Here is a 13,906-nt window from a genome sequence, read left to right as displayed (position 1 = left end):
CATTTCCTCTTAAATGAACTCACGCTGGCATTGTGCTATACCATATAACATGTGCACGGCACGAGTGCCTGGCCCCATCAAAACTGAGCTCAACTAACCGCATTCTTCATTCTTTCAATATATCCGAGCACAAGAATACCAACACAGGCTCACGCTACCAGCACCATTGACCGAAACCACTGCACAGCCACACTGGCCGGCTTCAGGGGTCAGTGGGGCATATCGGCTCGTGCGGCCAGCCCGCGGCACCAGACGGGCGCCCGAGCCGCCGACACGGCACGGGGCCAGGCACCCGTGCCGACGCGGCGGCCGGCGGCGGACGATGTGGGACACTGGTCATACTCGAGCTACCGCCTGGGGCCTCGGGGCGGCTGCGACTCGACACTGGCACCCAGAACGGTGCCCCACCCTGCCCGGCCAGACAAGGCGCGGCGGGGGGGAGGGGGGTGGCCGGTCATCACACCTGTCTTCCCCGCCCCTGAGCTTCCTGTGACGGCGCGCGCCCCAAGGTCGTCTCTGCTGATTCGCGGGCAGGCCGGAAGGGTGTGTGGGGGGTGTGTGGAGGCGGTTCGACCACCTGGCAATCAGACGGTGTGAGTGGTAGTTTGCAAATTCCTCGCCAGACGCTGATAGGAATTTAATTTAATGAGAGATGGCACTGAACCGACGTTGTTATGTTGATGAGATACAGCATCTAATCCCAAGATAGAAGGTGGCACAAATGAGGCTGGAGGCAGCTGCATGCAGGGGAACATAAGTCAAACCGGGACGAACTAAACAATTGTTGACCGCTGCGGATTTTTTAGCCTTGAAGGTAAGCTTGAAGCGCTGTCTCACCATCAAGAACTTTCCTTTCGCAAACACGTTACACTATAACAACATTTGGGCACAAGTCGGAAATGCTGTAAGGTCTATTTTACCGTCTTGCCTTTTCCGCTTCGAGAGTGGAGAAGGTGTGACGAACGGACAGTGTTTTGTGCGCATGTTTGTAGCTCAATTAGTCTGGTCTTGGTCTGGTCCAAAACAAGCCGAAGTCATTAGCGGCCTATCGTTTTCCCGAAGGAGCCGGACGGAAGCGGCAGGTGGCGTGGGCAGGTGAAACAGCAGGTGGATCCGTTCTGATCGCCCAGCTCCGGTCAGCCCCCGCTACACCCGAACTATAAAGTCCCCTGCACTCAAGCGACAGCGTATGCGCAAATGTGGTCTACAGCCTAACAATATTTCACTGGAATACATTTGGGAAAACAGACCCGTGCTTCTAGTGACCCGGAGTTGCTCATATTTCACACCAAACCTACGTCGTGTGCCATCATAATACGTCAACGCCAATAAAACCCAGTATGACATGACACTTCCATTGTAGCGAGCTCCCCGGCGGCCTCAGAACACACCCGTGACATTCGTGCGACAGCGAGCTGCTAGAGAGTGCCGCGGGCCGTATTGGGGTCAGCCGGTGAGTGTGCTGTGACAAAAAGGTCGCCCGGTTCGCGAAAAACCACGGTCTGGCGGCGGTGGTGGGGGAGGAGGAGGGGAGGGGGAGCGGAAGTGTGTCAGCTGGACGCGATACGGCAGCGCCACAGGCCACGGAGGAGCTCGGCGCGCGGCCGCCGGCATGGAGCAGCGCGGGACAGGGCCCGCCGGCTACAGACGACCGGCCGGTGGTCGGGTCATGGGGACTGCTGGCTGGCACACGTTTGGTAATGAAACAATGCAGATTGCGTGTGAGTTGTGGGACTTTCATCTTTTTAAGTGTTGGATCATGTATCAGAACAGACCGCTTTGCTTTGCAATACATGTAATAACAATAAGTCAACGTTCCAAGCAAGCATCGCCTCCTAAACCAACATCTCGTTAGCCGGCGCCCGCCAGTTGCACCGTGCACGCACACTCTCACAGTCGCCGACGGTCCGTTCTCACGACCCGCCTCCAGTCCCAGTTCCGTCACCGCCGCCGCCGTCGGCCGGCTCGTGACCGGACGCCCGTGACGCGCGCCACCAGCCGCGTGACTCACGTGACATTGGCCGCGTGGCGCGCCACATTTCGGCCGCACGCGCCGCTTGTGTCAACAGCGAGGTAGATGGGGTACCGCGCTAAATGATGACCTGTAGCGGAGAGCAAGTGCTCGAAAACGGTGCATTGGACATCTAAAAGAGATGACGGTTGGCTAAAAAGTGAACACATCATCATCATCCACCTCCGTAAAGCACCTCCTCTCTCTATTCTCTCCTCTGCACGGCTTCCGGGCTCGAAGAATAGCGGCAGATTCAGCGCGACAAAGACCCAACGACCCGGGACAGCTGTCGGCGAACAGCTATTGACGTGTCACGGTCTATCGTCTGAACTTCGAAGCCCAGGCAGCTATCCGCGCGGTCACTGTTTTCGTGGCTGGCTGAGCCGGCGCAATCTCGGCACGCTTTCTGCAGATTTTTGCTTTCAACTCAAAGACTGTCACTAATTGTGGACCGGAGCGGAACGAGAAAATCAGCCTATAACAAACAGATTCATCATCATGTGAATAGTTTGTGACCAGAAATATTGTCCGGGTCAATCACCGGAGGCCGCAGAGGGCATGTGAGCCATCAGCCATAATAAAAACTGATTTTTAACAATACGCCTATTTTAGGGCAGAAAACATTATGCCTGAACATCGGATCCTCGAACTCCATTTAGTGCTTTTCCCGATTTTCGGCACCAGGGCCTCGTTTTATAAAGCGAGTCCGTAACTTACGTCGGTTTTTGGTCTTGAATTGCAAGTGCATGTGAACTGTGAAGCGATGACGATAGTTTGAATCGTTAAATTTATTTATCTTGTAAGCAAAAACAGAAGGGAGAGGGGAAAATAACTATTGCTTCACATGCACTTGCAATACAAGACCAAAAATCGGCGTAAGTTACGGACTCGCTTTATAAAACGAGGCCCAGGTTGCCGGTTGGACCCCCAGTATCCCAATTAACATTCATTTATGTAATAAGTAACAATTTTCGTGGTGATAATTGCGGGAAAATAATTACTTCACGTGTCACGCCGAACGTGTGGTTACAATAGCGTGAAAAACACACGTTGGTAGGGACTGTGATCCTTCCACATAAGAGCATCAGGTTCGATAGTGCCTTACACTTTTTCGACTCGCAAAATTCATGTTACACTACATCCAGTGCTTTTCTCATATTCATGGTACCCAGACTTGCATATGCGTTGCAAGGTAATGCTAACGCCAGTTCAGGCAGGACGACAACATCGTCAATTACATGCATTTGTGATCACACATTTAATGCTACCTATTAAAGCAAGAAATGAAATGCGCTTCCTCAGGGCCTCTGACCAAGTTACTTTGGAGGAATAAAGGTTGCAAAATACCGCCACAAAGACTTCTCAACATGTCTTGATCGCACACGCTGTCAAACAATTTTAGCTCGTAAGCCGTGTAAACCCTTCAGTCTCTTCGTGAAACTGCAGGGAATAAATTAAAATTAGAAGAAAAAAAACATCAAAGGCGGCAAACTAGAAAGGACAACGAAATGTCCTCTGAAACACACTCGTCGAGGCGAGAGGGCGGAAAGGGCACTGGAGCGAACGCAGAACACTTTCACGTGTAGGTGTTGGCTCAGAGGGCATGCATGACAGGACAGCCTTTCACTGAGCGAGTCCGTGCCTTTTGTTGCCGCCTTTTCTAACACGTGTGGGTAGTGTCGGTACCGCACCGCCGACCCTTTGTCCAGTGTACGGGCGGAGCGGGCCGGTAGACGGACGACGGACGGCGGGGGGGGGGAGGGGAGGGCGGCAGACGGACAGGTGAAGGCGCCTCACTGGAGACGACGAGCGACGGGTGGAAGGGAGAGTGAAGGAGGGAATATTGGGACGAGCTGGATGTGTAATGAGAGTGACGCCGGTCCGGCGGTCCAAGGCCGTATAAGAGAGGTAGAATCATCCCGCAATTTCCAATGGACCGGTCGCTAAGCATTAGCGTGACGTCACTGGTGGATGCCGCGCGGCGCCCGGCTCCAAGCCGTACGTCGGGTACATTTGGCACTTTATCGTTGCTATTACTGAACGTAACGACTACTAATGACTCTTAATAACTTTTTTACCCACCTAAAGCTGATTTCCTTGCCGATGCATTGCCGACCCGAGCCCCAGGGTTGACAATCTTGGGATAAATGGGTCGAATGGGCGACCCTCGCGACGGGAGAAGGAACGATTGCAATTGTTGTGTCCCGCACCGCCGATTGCATTCTCTATCTGCACCCGGAGGGGGGGGGGCAGGGGGCACGTGCCCCCATCGGATCAGGGGGCCTCTCGGGCCCGAGGGGCCCTGCGACGCCAATTGGCGGCTGAGGGTCCACGCTGGCATTTTCGACTCAGAAGGGCCCCGCAGGGCTCGAAAGAACATCTTATGTGCTCCGAATAGCCACACAATAGCCACATTTCTCTCCATAAGAGCCACACACCGGCTTTTTATTGTTCCTTGTCGGTATTTGAGGGCCCCTTGCCGGCCTCTCAGGGCCCATTGGCGACCTCTGAGGGCTACTTGCCTGCCTCTGAGGGCCCTTACCGGCCTATCAGGGACCAGCAGCTCTAAGGGTTCCACACACGCCTGTGATGACCCCCTAAACCAATGGTTGAAGGCCCCCACAACGGCGCCTGCGAGGGCCCTCACCGGCGGCTGTGAAAGCCCCAAAGCGGTGCCCATCTGAGGGCCCCACACTGCCACCTCTGAGTTCAACCGACACCCCTGAATGAAGTTCCAAAGGCCCAAACCAGTGCTTCTTAAGGCCATATATCGGCGGCTCTGAGGGCTCAACGCCGGAGCCTCTGACGGCCTAAGACGGGACCTTCGCATCGGACGGCCACTCACCGGTGACTTTTGAGGGCCCCGCACCGACGACTCTGAGGGCCCCCACCGGCGTCTGAGAGTAGGTACCTTGCTGGTCTCTGAGGACTCCACAGGGCTCCTGAAGACACCGCAGACCTCTTAAGGGCCCTTTGTCGGTCTCTGAGAGCCCCTGTCGGCTTATAAAGGGTTCGAGCCAGCAGCTCTAAGGGTCCCATTCCCGACTGTGATGACCCCACACTGCAGTGTCTCTGAGGGCCCACAATGGCAACTGTGAGGACCCTCACCGGCGCCTCTGAGGGCCACACACTAGCACCTCAGAGGGCCCACAGCGGCACCTCCGGGGCCCCGCACCAATGCCTCTGAGGGCCCACACCAGTGCCTCCAAAGGCTTCATAACCGGCGGCCCTGAGGGCACTACACCGGTGATTTTTGGGGGCCTACCGAAGGCACAACACAATCCCATAACTAACTTTATCTTATGTTAACTTCTGTAACGTTTCCCCGCTCCCTTTACCTCAATCTCTCGTTGTCACCGTTGGCTGTTGATCGGCCTCCCATCTCTCGTGGCTGCGTCCTTGAAGTAGGTACATCTACGCCCTATTGGTATGCACATACTTCGCAGCCCGAGAGACAGGTGACGGACGGAGGAAGAGGATGAGGAAATTGTCACCTACGCTACTATTGACATACGAACCATTCCCTGGAGGTGACGGGGTGGTTGGCGGGGATTCGACGCTGTCAGGATGGTTGGGGTAGCCAAACGTTACCTTTAACAATCATTTAGTCTCGCTGAGTTTCCATCCCAATTCCATACCGGCTTCTATCCCAGTTCCGGCTCTAGCAATCCCCCCCCCCCATGGGTCAGCGGCGCCGCGCCGGTGTCGGTGCCGGGGGCCAGCGCCATCGGGGCGGCAGTCGGCCACGCGCACTCAGTGGTTAGCGCTTAGCACCGGCGGCTAGCGCACGCCCGGCGTGTTATCGGCCGTGAGCCGCTCCAAAACGGCTGCAGTAACTGGTCGATATAGGCAGTGAGCAGATGAGGAGATGCAGGTGGATTGATAACCGGCAAGCTTTTGTATTTTACGAGGGCGAAGGGTCGAAGTCGGCTGCTAAGCCGTGAGCGGATTTTATCAGATGCCGGTTCACTAGGACCTTTATCTTGGTCCTTGTCCGCTGACGCACTCTTGGAGAGCCGAATCACAGCAAAACTCCATCCAAGACTGTATCTATACGGCTTACGCTTTTCTGAAAACGTCTGCGTTTGGCCTGCTACGGGCCCGGCCGGCCGGCCCCGATTGGCGATCCACCAGTGACGTCACTGGTAGTGTTAAGCTGATTGGCGAATAATACATGGGGAGAACCGGGACGACATCCCCCTGCGGCGGTCGCCGGACGTCGGAGTAGGGCATGTAGATCACGTAACTGCCATTAGGACCTGTACGCCTTGATATTACACATGAAATATGAACATCATTATTTGTCATGATTAGAATACCACCTTCAGAGGATAACCGTCCGGCCTCAGATACCTATTTGAGGAAGCAAATCTAAAGACTGAAGGTGCAAATCATCTTGCAAAATTCTTAAACATGCTCAGATCCACTTGTCCGATTCACAAATTTATACCACTCCGTTCAAAATACGGAAATTACACCCTGCGGCCTCACCAACCTCCTCTGACCCAGAATAGACTACCTGCCCGACCCGTGTTCAGAACTCGCGCCGACGGCGACCGTTCCGCGGTGACGTCACACACGGCGGCGTCATCTAGAGCGTGACGTCACAGGCGGCCGGGCGGCGCGCGGCGAGCTTACACAACTCGCGTCGTTCCGTGACCGCGGCACGCGCCGCCGCCGTGTGTGCACGGAGCTCGGAGCGGCAGCGTTTCACCCGAGCTAGGAAGTGACACTCAGCTGGGTAATCGGTGATCCCGCTGGAAATTAAACCAAGAGGCCAGATATATGCGCTGACAGAGCTACTGGACGAGGCCATGGACTGTAGTGGGCTTCTTTCATATCATTCTTTGACTTGACAACCTTTCAAACTCTGCCGACCGCATCTCGCAATAAAATATAGGAGCAGAGTAAGACAACTGATGCTCAAGCAGCCACAGCCCCACCTATTTGCGTCCTCCTTTCAATTAATTACCCATAAAACAGCGCTGTAATCAGCATTGCCGTCTTCATTACAGCCTCATTACACGTGTCAACACCATCAGTCCTACTAATCCGTTCCATTGTTCCCTCGTGTCGGCGCCGTCTCCCCTACTAACCCTCTGTCCGTGTCACAGGACACAGATTGTTCCCCGAGTCAGCACCAGTTCCCAAGCTGACCCTCTGTCCGTGTCACAGGACACAGATTGTTCCCTCGTCGGTCGGTGCCGTGGCCGTCTCCCCAGCTAACCTCACTCCGTTAAGTTACACGGGGGCACAGATTGTTCCCTCGTGTCGGCACCGTTTTCCCCAGCTGACCCTCTGTGTTTCAGAGCACGGTTTGTTTCCGGTGTCTGCACCGTTCCCCAGCTGTCTGTGTTATAGGGAGTGTTTCCCCGTGTCGGCGCCGTTTCCCAGCTGTCTGTGTTATAGGGAGTGTTTCCCCATGTCACGCCGTTCCCCCAGCTGTCTGTGTTATAGGGAGTGTTTCCCCGTGTCGGCCCCGTTCCCCAGCTGTCTGTGTTATAGGGAGTGTTTCCCCATGTCACGCCGTTCCCCAGCTGTCTGTGTTATAGGAAGTGTTTCCCCGTGTCACGCCGTTCCCCAGTCGTCTGTGTTATAGGAAGTGTTTCCCCGTGTCACGCCGTTCCCCAGTCGTCTGTGTTATAGGGAGTGTTTCCCCGTGTCACGCCGTTCCCCAGCTGTATGTGTTATAGGGAGTGTTTCCCCGTGTCACGCCGTTCCCCAGCTGTCTGTGTTATAGGGAGTGTTTCCCCATGTCACGCCGTTCCCCCAGCTGTCTGTGTTATAGGAAGTGTTTCCCCGTGTCGGCGCCGTTTCCCAGCTGTCTGTGTTATAGGGAGTGTTTCCCCATGTCACGCCGTTCCCCCAGCTGTCTGTGTTATAGGGAGTGTTTCCCCGTGTCGGCGCCGTTTCCCAGCTGTCTGTGTTATAGGGAGTGTTTCCCCATGTCACGCCGTTCCCCCAGCTGTCTGTGTTATAGGGAGTGTTTCCCCGTGTCGGCGCCGTTTCCCAGCTGTCTGTGTTATAGGGAGTGTTTCCCCATGTCACGCCGTTCCCCCAGCTGTCTGTGTTATAGGGAGTGTTTCCCCGTGTCGGCGCCGTTTCCCAGCTGTCTGTGTTATAGGGAGTGTTTCCCCATGTCACGCCGTTCCCCCAGCTGTCTGTGTTATAGGGAGTGTTTCCCCGTGTCGGCGCCGTTTCCCAGCTGTATGTGTTATAGGGAGTGTTTCCCCATGTCACGCCGTTCCCCCAGCTGTCTGTGTTATAGGGAGTGTTTCCCCGTGTCGGCGCCGTTTCCCAGCTGTCTGTGTTATAGGGAGTGTTTCCCCATGTCACGCCGTTCCCCCAGCTGTCTGTGTTATAGGGAGTGTTTCCCCGTGTCGGCGCCGTTTCCCAGCTGTCTGTGTTATAGGGAATGTTTTCCCATGTCACGCCGTTCCCCCAGCTGTCTGTGTTATAGGGAGTGTTTTCCCGTGTCGGCGCCGTTTCCCAGCTGTCTGTGTTATAGGGAATGTTTTTCCATGTCACGCCGTTCCCCCAGCTGTCTGTGTTATAGGGAGTGTTTTCCCGTGTCGGCGCCGTTTCCCAGCTGTCTGTGTTATAGGGAGTGTTTCCCCATGTCACGCCGTTCCCCCAGCTGTCTGTGTTATAGGGAGTGTTTCCCCGTGTCGGCGCCGTTTCCCAGCTGTCTGTGTTATAGGGAGTGTTTCCCCATGTCACGCCGTTCCCCCAGCTGTCTGTGTTATAGGGAGTGTTTCCCCGTGTCGGCGCCGTTTCCCAGCTGTCTGTGTTATAGGGAGTGTTTCCCCATGTCACGCCGTTCCCCCAGCTGTCTGTGTTATAGGGAGTGTTTCCCCGTGTCGGCGCCGTTTCCCAGCTGTCTGTGTTATAGGGAGTGTTTCCCCATGTCACGCCGTTCCCCCAGCTGTCTGTGTTATAGGGAGTGTTTCCCCGTGTCGGCGCCGTTTCCCAGCTGTCTGTGTTATAGGGAATGTTTTCCCATGTCACGCCGTTGCCCCAGCTGTCTGTGTTATAGGGAGTGTTTCCCCGTGTCGGCGCCGTTTCCCAGCTGTCTGTGTTATAGGGAATGTTTTCCCATGTCACGCCGTTCCCCCAGCTGTCTGTGTTATAGGAAGTGTTTCCCCGTGTCGGCGCCGTTTCCCAGCTGTCTGTGTTATAGGGAGTGTTCCCCATGTCACGCCGTTCCCCCAGCTGTCTGTGTTATAGGAAGTGTTTCCCCGTGTCACGCCGTTTTCCCAGCTGACTCCCTCTCTCTGTTATAGGGCACGGTGGCGCCGAGCAGGGCAGTACGTCGCGGCGTCGGCCCGCCGCTCCGGAGATGCAGCCAGTCCACCTCCGCTGACGGCATGGCCTTCCGCCGGGCCCAGCCGCTGGTGATGGTGCTGCTGGCCCTGGCAGCCCTGCCGGCCCTCGCTGGCGCCCAGTCGCGGTCCGACTGTCCCGTGCCCGGCGACCTGCGGCCCTGCGTCTGCACCAGCGAGCGCGGCGCCGTCTATGTCACGTGAGTTTATCAACCACTCCGGTCATATATTGTAGGTATATACCGAGTGATCAGTGACTTGCCGATAGTTCGCGAGATGCCATTTGAGTTATTGCGCCACCTTTACCATCATGGGCGTAGGAACGGCTGGAACATTGTGGGTGCATGGGTGCAGAAATCCAGCCATGGCCGGTGAAGCGGGGGGGGGGGGCGACACCCGAGCGAAGGCTCGTTACGAGCTTTGAGGGTGTACCATGTCGAAAAGGTACCAACCGATAAGTGCATTTGGAAGCATTGACCCTCGCATGTGTAGGGGGGTCGGATGAACCCCCCCCCCCATGGTTGTTCGCAAATAACTCGCGCAAAAAGCGGCCGATCGCGACGAAACTTTTAGTACCCTCGAGTTGATCAGTTTTACACCTACTCTAAAAATTTCATGACCCTGACCCAAAAGACCTTTGACCTGTGACCTGATTCTCGAGACCATGTTCGGCCGGAATCGCGATTTGACGTATTGTCAGCTCACATTAACCGCGCGTTTCCAGTCTTTTTGTGATTGTAGACGTCCAAACATGTGAAATGATGTTCTTCCCATGCATCACGGTGGGTGTGAAGATAACCTGAAGGTCAGGTCAGGTCATTGACCTTTGATGACCTCGGTTCACTTTTTCGAGTTTTACATGTTTCTAGGGTAGTTTATAGGGCTGATTTCGAATTTAGCATCCATTTGAACGTTTACGAAGTAGTTTTAGTGCTTTTGTGACATGCTACGACGCCGTCAGTGGTAGTTGACACCTACTATGGATAGCCGGTAGGACGCCTAATGGTTGACCTGACCTGACCTGACCCGATCTGGCCTAAATGCATGAAGAAATCATCTGTGATCAAAACTAACATCAGATATTTGTGATCAGCACCCCGAAAAACCCGACAACAGCTTCACTTTACGCAGTTCTAGCAGGTCCCGATTTTCCCGACTTTTGGAATATTGACCTGACCTGGAAGGTCAACCAATGAAATAGGACCTTAAAATTGTGTATCATCGGCTTCCTCTCGTCACGGGCAACACCCTCGTTTTTTTTTTTCCGCGAAGCTCTAGCTTGATCAGGGGCCGAACGGCAGGGGGTCCGACCGACCCCCCCCCCCTCCCCCTCCCCCTACACATTAGAAGCTGGAAAACGCTGCACACATTCGAGGGCTAATATTGTCAATATTGACTACCGCAAAAAGTAAAAGCGGCCAACTTAGCCATTTTCGAAGATATCGGACTAAAATTTTTGACAGTGGGTCATCGGTTCGGTATGTGTTCAATCACATGCTCCATTTCCCTTTTTTCAGCACAAATGTAAGTTTTGAAGACCATCACTGATCACAGAAGCAAATGCTTCGAAAGATGGATAGTAGGCAACATATCCTGAATTTGCCGTGCTGCATGGGAAGTAGTGTTGATGAAAAAGGGGTTTCTGGTTCAGATTATTGTGGGTGCAGAATACATTGTCTGCACCCACTGGATAAATATTGTGGGTGCAGCTGCACCCTTGCACCCATGGTTCCTACGCTTATGTTTACCATTATATCGCACATGAGCAAGCTGGAGCATCTTCATTGTGATACGAGTTGACCAATCTCGCTGGCTTTCCACCAAAATAGCGGTAGCATGCATTCACGGAAACTCATAAATCCTGGCTTGTGTAACCCGCAACGTCCGCATTTGTTTGTCATGGTTCCGACGCAACTACTGTCATTGTCTCGGTGTCATCAGTTTGTCACGCTGTCACCATTTTTGCCGGCAACATAATTAGGTGAAACGGACGTCGTGCGCACGTCGGTCATTTTGACAGCCTAGTCATCAACCAAAGCATTGTTATGCTCGTACCTAACGTTTAGATGCAACATCCAAGTTTTGCATGACAATGATAAAGCAAAAAATGTTTGGATATTTGGTAAGCTAAGGAGAATCCCACAGAAATAGTTCATGCCATGTCAAACGTTTTTCGCAAAGCTAAACAATATTGAACATGTGGATGCAAAGTCTTACTGGAAACTTTATTTCATTCATTTAAGCAAAGGTTTCAATCTAAAAAAAAAAACGATCAGCAAATCAGCTACGCATCACTTGCGTAGATACCTTTCATTCTTTGCTCAGAGTACACGTGCACGGATACGCCGACTGTGCTGCAGGAAGTTACACACTTACACAGTCCTATAGTCTATATCACGGTGTAATTGTGTTGCCAATTCCAGTAGTCCCAATCCTCTCATGGTCTTAACTGTCCCATCACCCAGCCAATCCCATGGTCTTAACTGTGATCGTGCATGTGTTACCGCCGCCTTCGACTCCTACCGCCTTACCGCCTTCGAGTGGCGGTACTCTCATATTCACTGATGCAGTCTCCTGTAAATCCTGGTGCTACTGTTACATAAACTATTGCAGTCTCCGTCCCCTGGTGGTACTGTTACACAGACTTCTGCAGTCTTCTAAGTCCATCCCTTGGGTTACTGTTACATGAGCTACTGCAGTCCCCACCCTGGTGCTACTGTTTAGATGAGCCAACGCAGTTTCCAATTCCATCTTGTGCTACTGTCATGTGGATCGTTGCAGTCTCTAGCCTTTCGGGTTACTGTTACATGATCTGATGCAGTCTCCATGTTGTATCGTTGCTGTTAGACTAATCTAGTCTTCATACCCTGATGTTAGTGTTAGACTAGATGATGCAGTCTCCGCCAAGTGTTACTGTTAAATGTTATTGCAGTCTCCATAACCCTGAACTTTTTACGAAGATTGAGCGATTCGTCTAGGCTGCGACCAAGTTGTACTGATTCGCGGCCAGACTTGCAAAACATAGCCCGGAGAAGGACCGCTCCGGTTGTTTTTCAATAGAAAAACACAATTCTAACGAATAGTGTTTGTCTTTTCAAACAACCTGCGGTTACGCTGATGTTACTGTAACGTGAACTAATGCATCCCTCTCTTGATGCTACTGCCATGAACTATTGCACTCCCCATACCATGACCAATGGTGTCGCTGTAACAGGCACTTTTACCGCCATCATCACGTGGTGTTACTTTCACATAAACCAGCAAAGCTTACTTACTCTATATCTATTTGTAATGATGTTGCTGTAATCGTCAATGCCTGGAGGAGGATGTAATTAATACAAACGATCGACATTTTCACGCATATCATTCAGCACTGATCAGTGATCACCATACCAGCACGACGGGGTGTATGCTGACAAGTGTGTTCCTTTAAATGATCTCACACCCGATAAGTATTTTACCAAATTATGGTGGAGATGTGACCTACCTCTGGCCCTCGGCCCTCCGAGGTGTGAGAATTCCGCCCTGGGCCTCGTTTCATAAAGCGAGAACATAACTTACGCCGGTTTTTGGTCTTGTAATGCAAGTGCATGTGAAACGATGATGATAGTTTGAATCGCTGAATTCATTTATCTTGCAAGCAAGAACAGAAGGGAGAAGGGGAAATAAATTTATCGCTTCACATGCGCTCGCAATACAAGCCCAAAAACTGGCGTAAGTTACGGAATCGCTTTATGAAACGAGGCCCTGGCCGAAACGTTAGGCGGCACGGGCGGACATCGATAGCAGCGCCTCTATCGGTCACTAGGGAAAGCTTGGCTGTAGGCGACGAAATACCGGCTGAGTTGTCACAAGTTAAATAGGTTTATAGACATCCGTCTTGTGAAAAAGTTGAACTTTTGCCTTCAATATTTCTACAGGCAATTTTAGAAGTGCCCTCACATAGATTACAAAACCGTTTAAATTATTTTATTCACTTCAAGCCTTCCCTATTGTTCTTGATGATGCGGGAACTATTTCTAATTAGTGTTTCTAGCTTAGTAAAAGAACATATTGTGCAAAAGATGAAAAAAGCATAAGTGGAAGATTTTAAATGCAATTTTTTGTAACAAATAATGGTAAATTCTCTACACATCAAGGAAAAGGTGCATGCTAACTGATAATTTAAAGTTCTTGGGGCCAGTTGGTTTCTTCTTTTCTTACGTCGCCCCAATGGCCGCGAATGCACTTGTGATAACGCCTATCGATTTGAACCTCTGCCGCTCTCCAGGCCATTCTCACCAAGATCTGGCCCTCTGCCCTTCCCCAGGTGTGAGAACGCCATTCTCACCAAGATCTGCCCCTCTGCCCTTCCCCAGGTGTGAGAACGTCATTCTCACCAAGATCTTACCCTCTGCCCTTCCCCAGGTGCGAGAACGCCATTCTCACCAAGATCTGCCCCTCTGCCCTTCCCCAGGTGTGAGAACGTCATTCTCACCAAGATCTTACCCTCTGCCCTTCCCCAGGTGCGAGAACGCCATTCTCACCAAGATCTGATCCTCTGCCCTTCCCCAGGTGCGCCATTCTCACCAAG

This window comes from Amphibalanus amphitrite, unplaced genomic scaffold, assembly GCF_019059575.1.
Source record: "Amphibalanus amphitrite isolate SeventyFive unplaced genomic scaffold, NRLGWU_Aamphi_draft 001241F_arrow, whole genome shotgun sequence".
In the NCBI taxonomy this organism is placed as follows: Eukaryota; Metazoa; Arthropoda; class Thecostraca; order Balanomorpha; family Balanidae; genus Amphibalanus; species Amphibalanus amphitrite.
Note: the sequence above shows the minus strand (reverse complement) of the source record.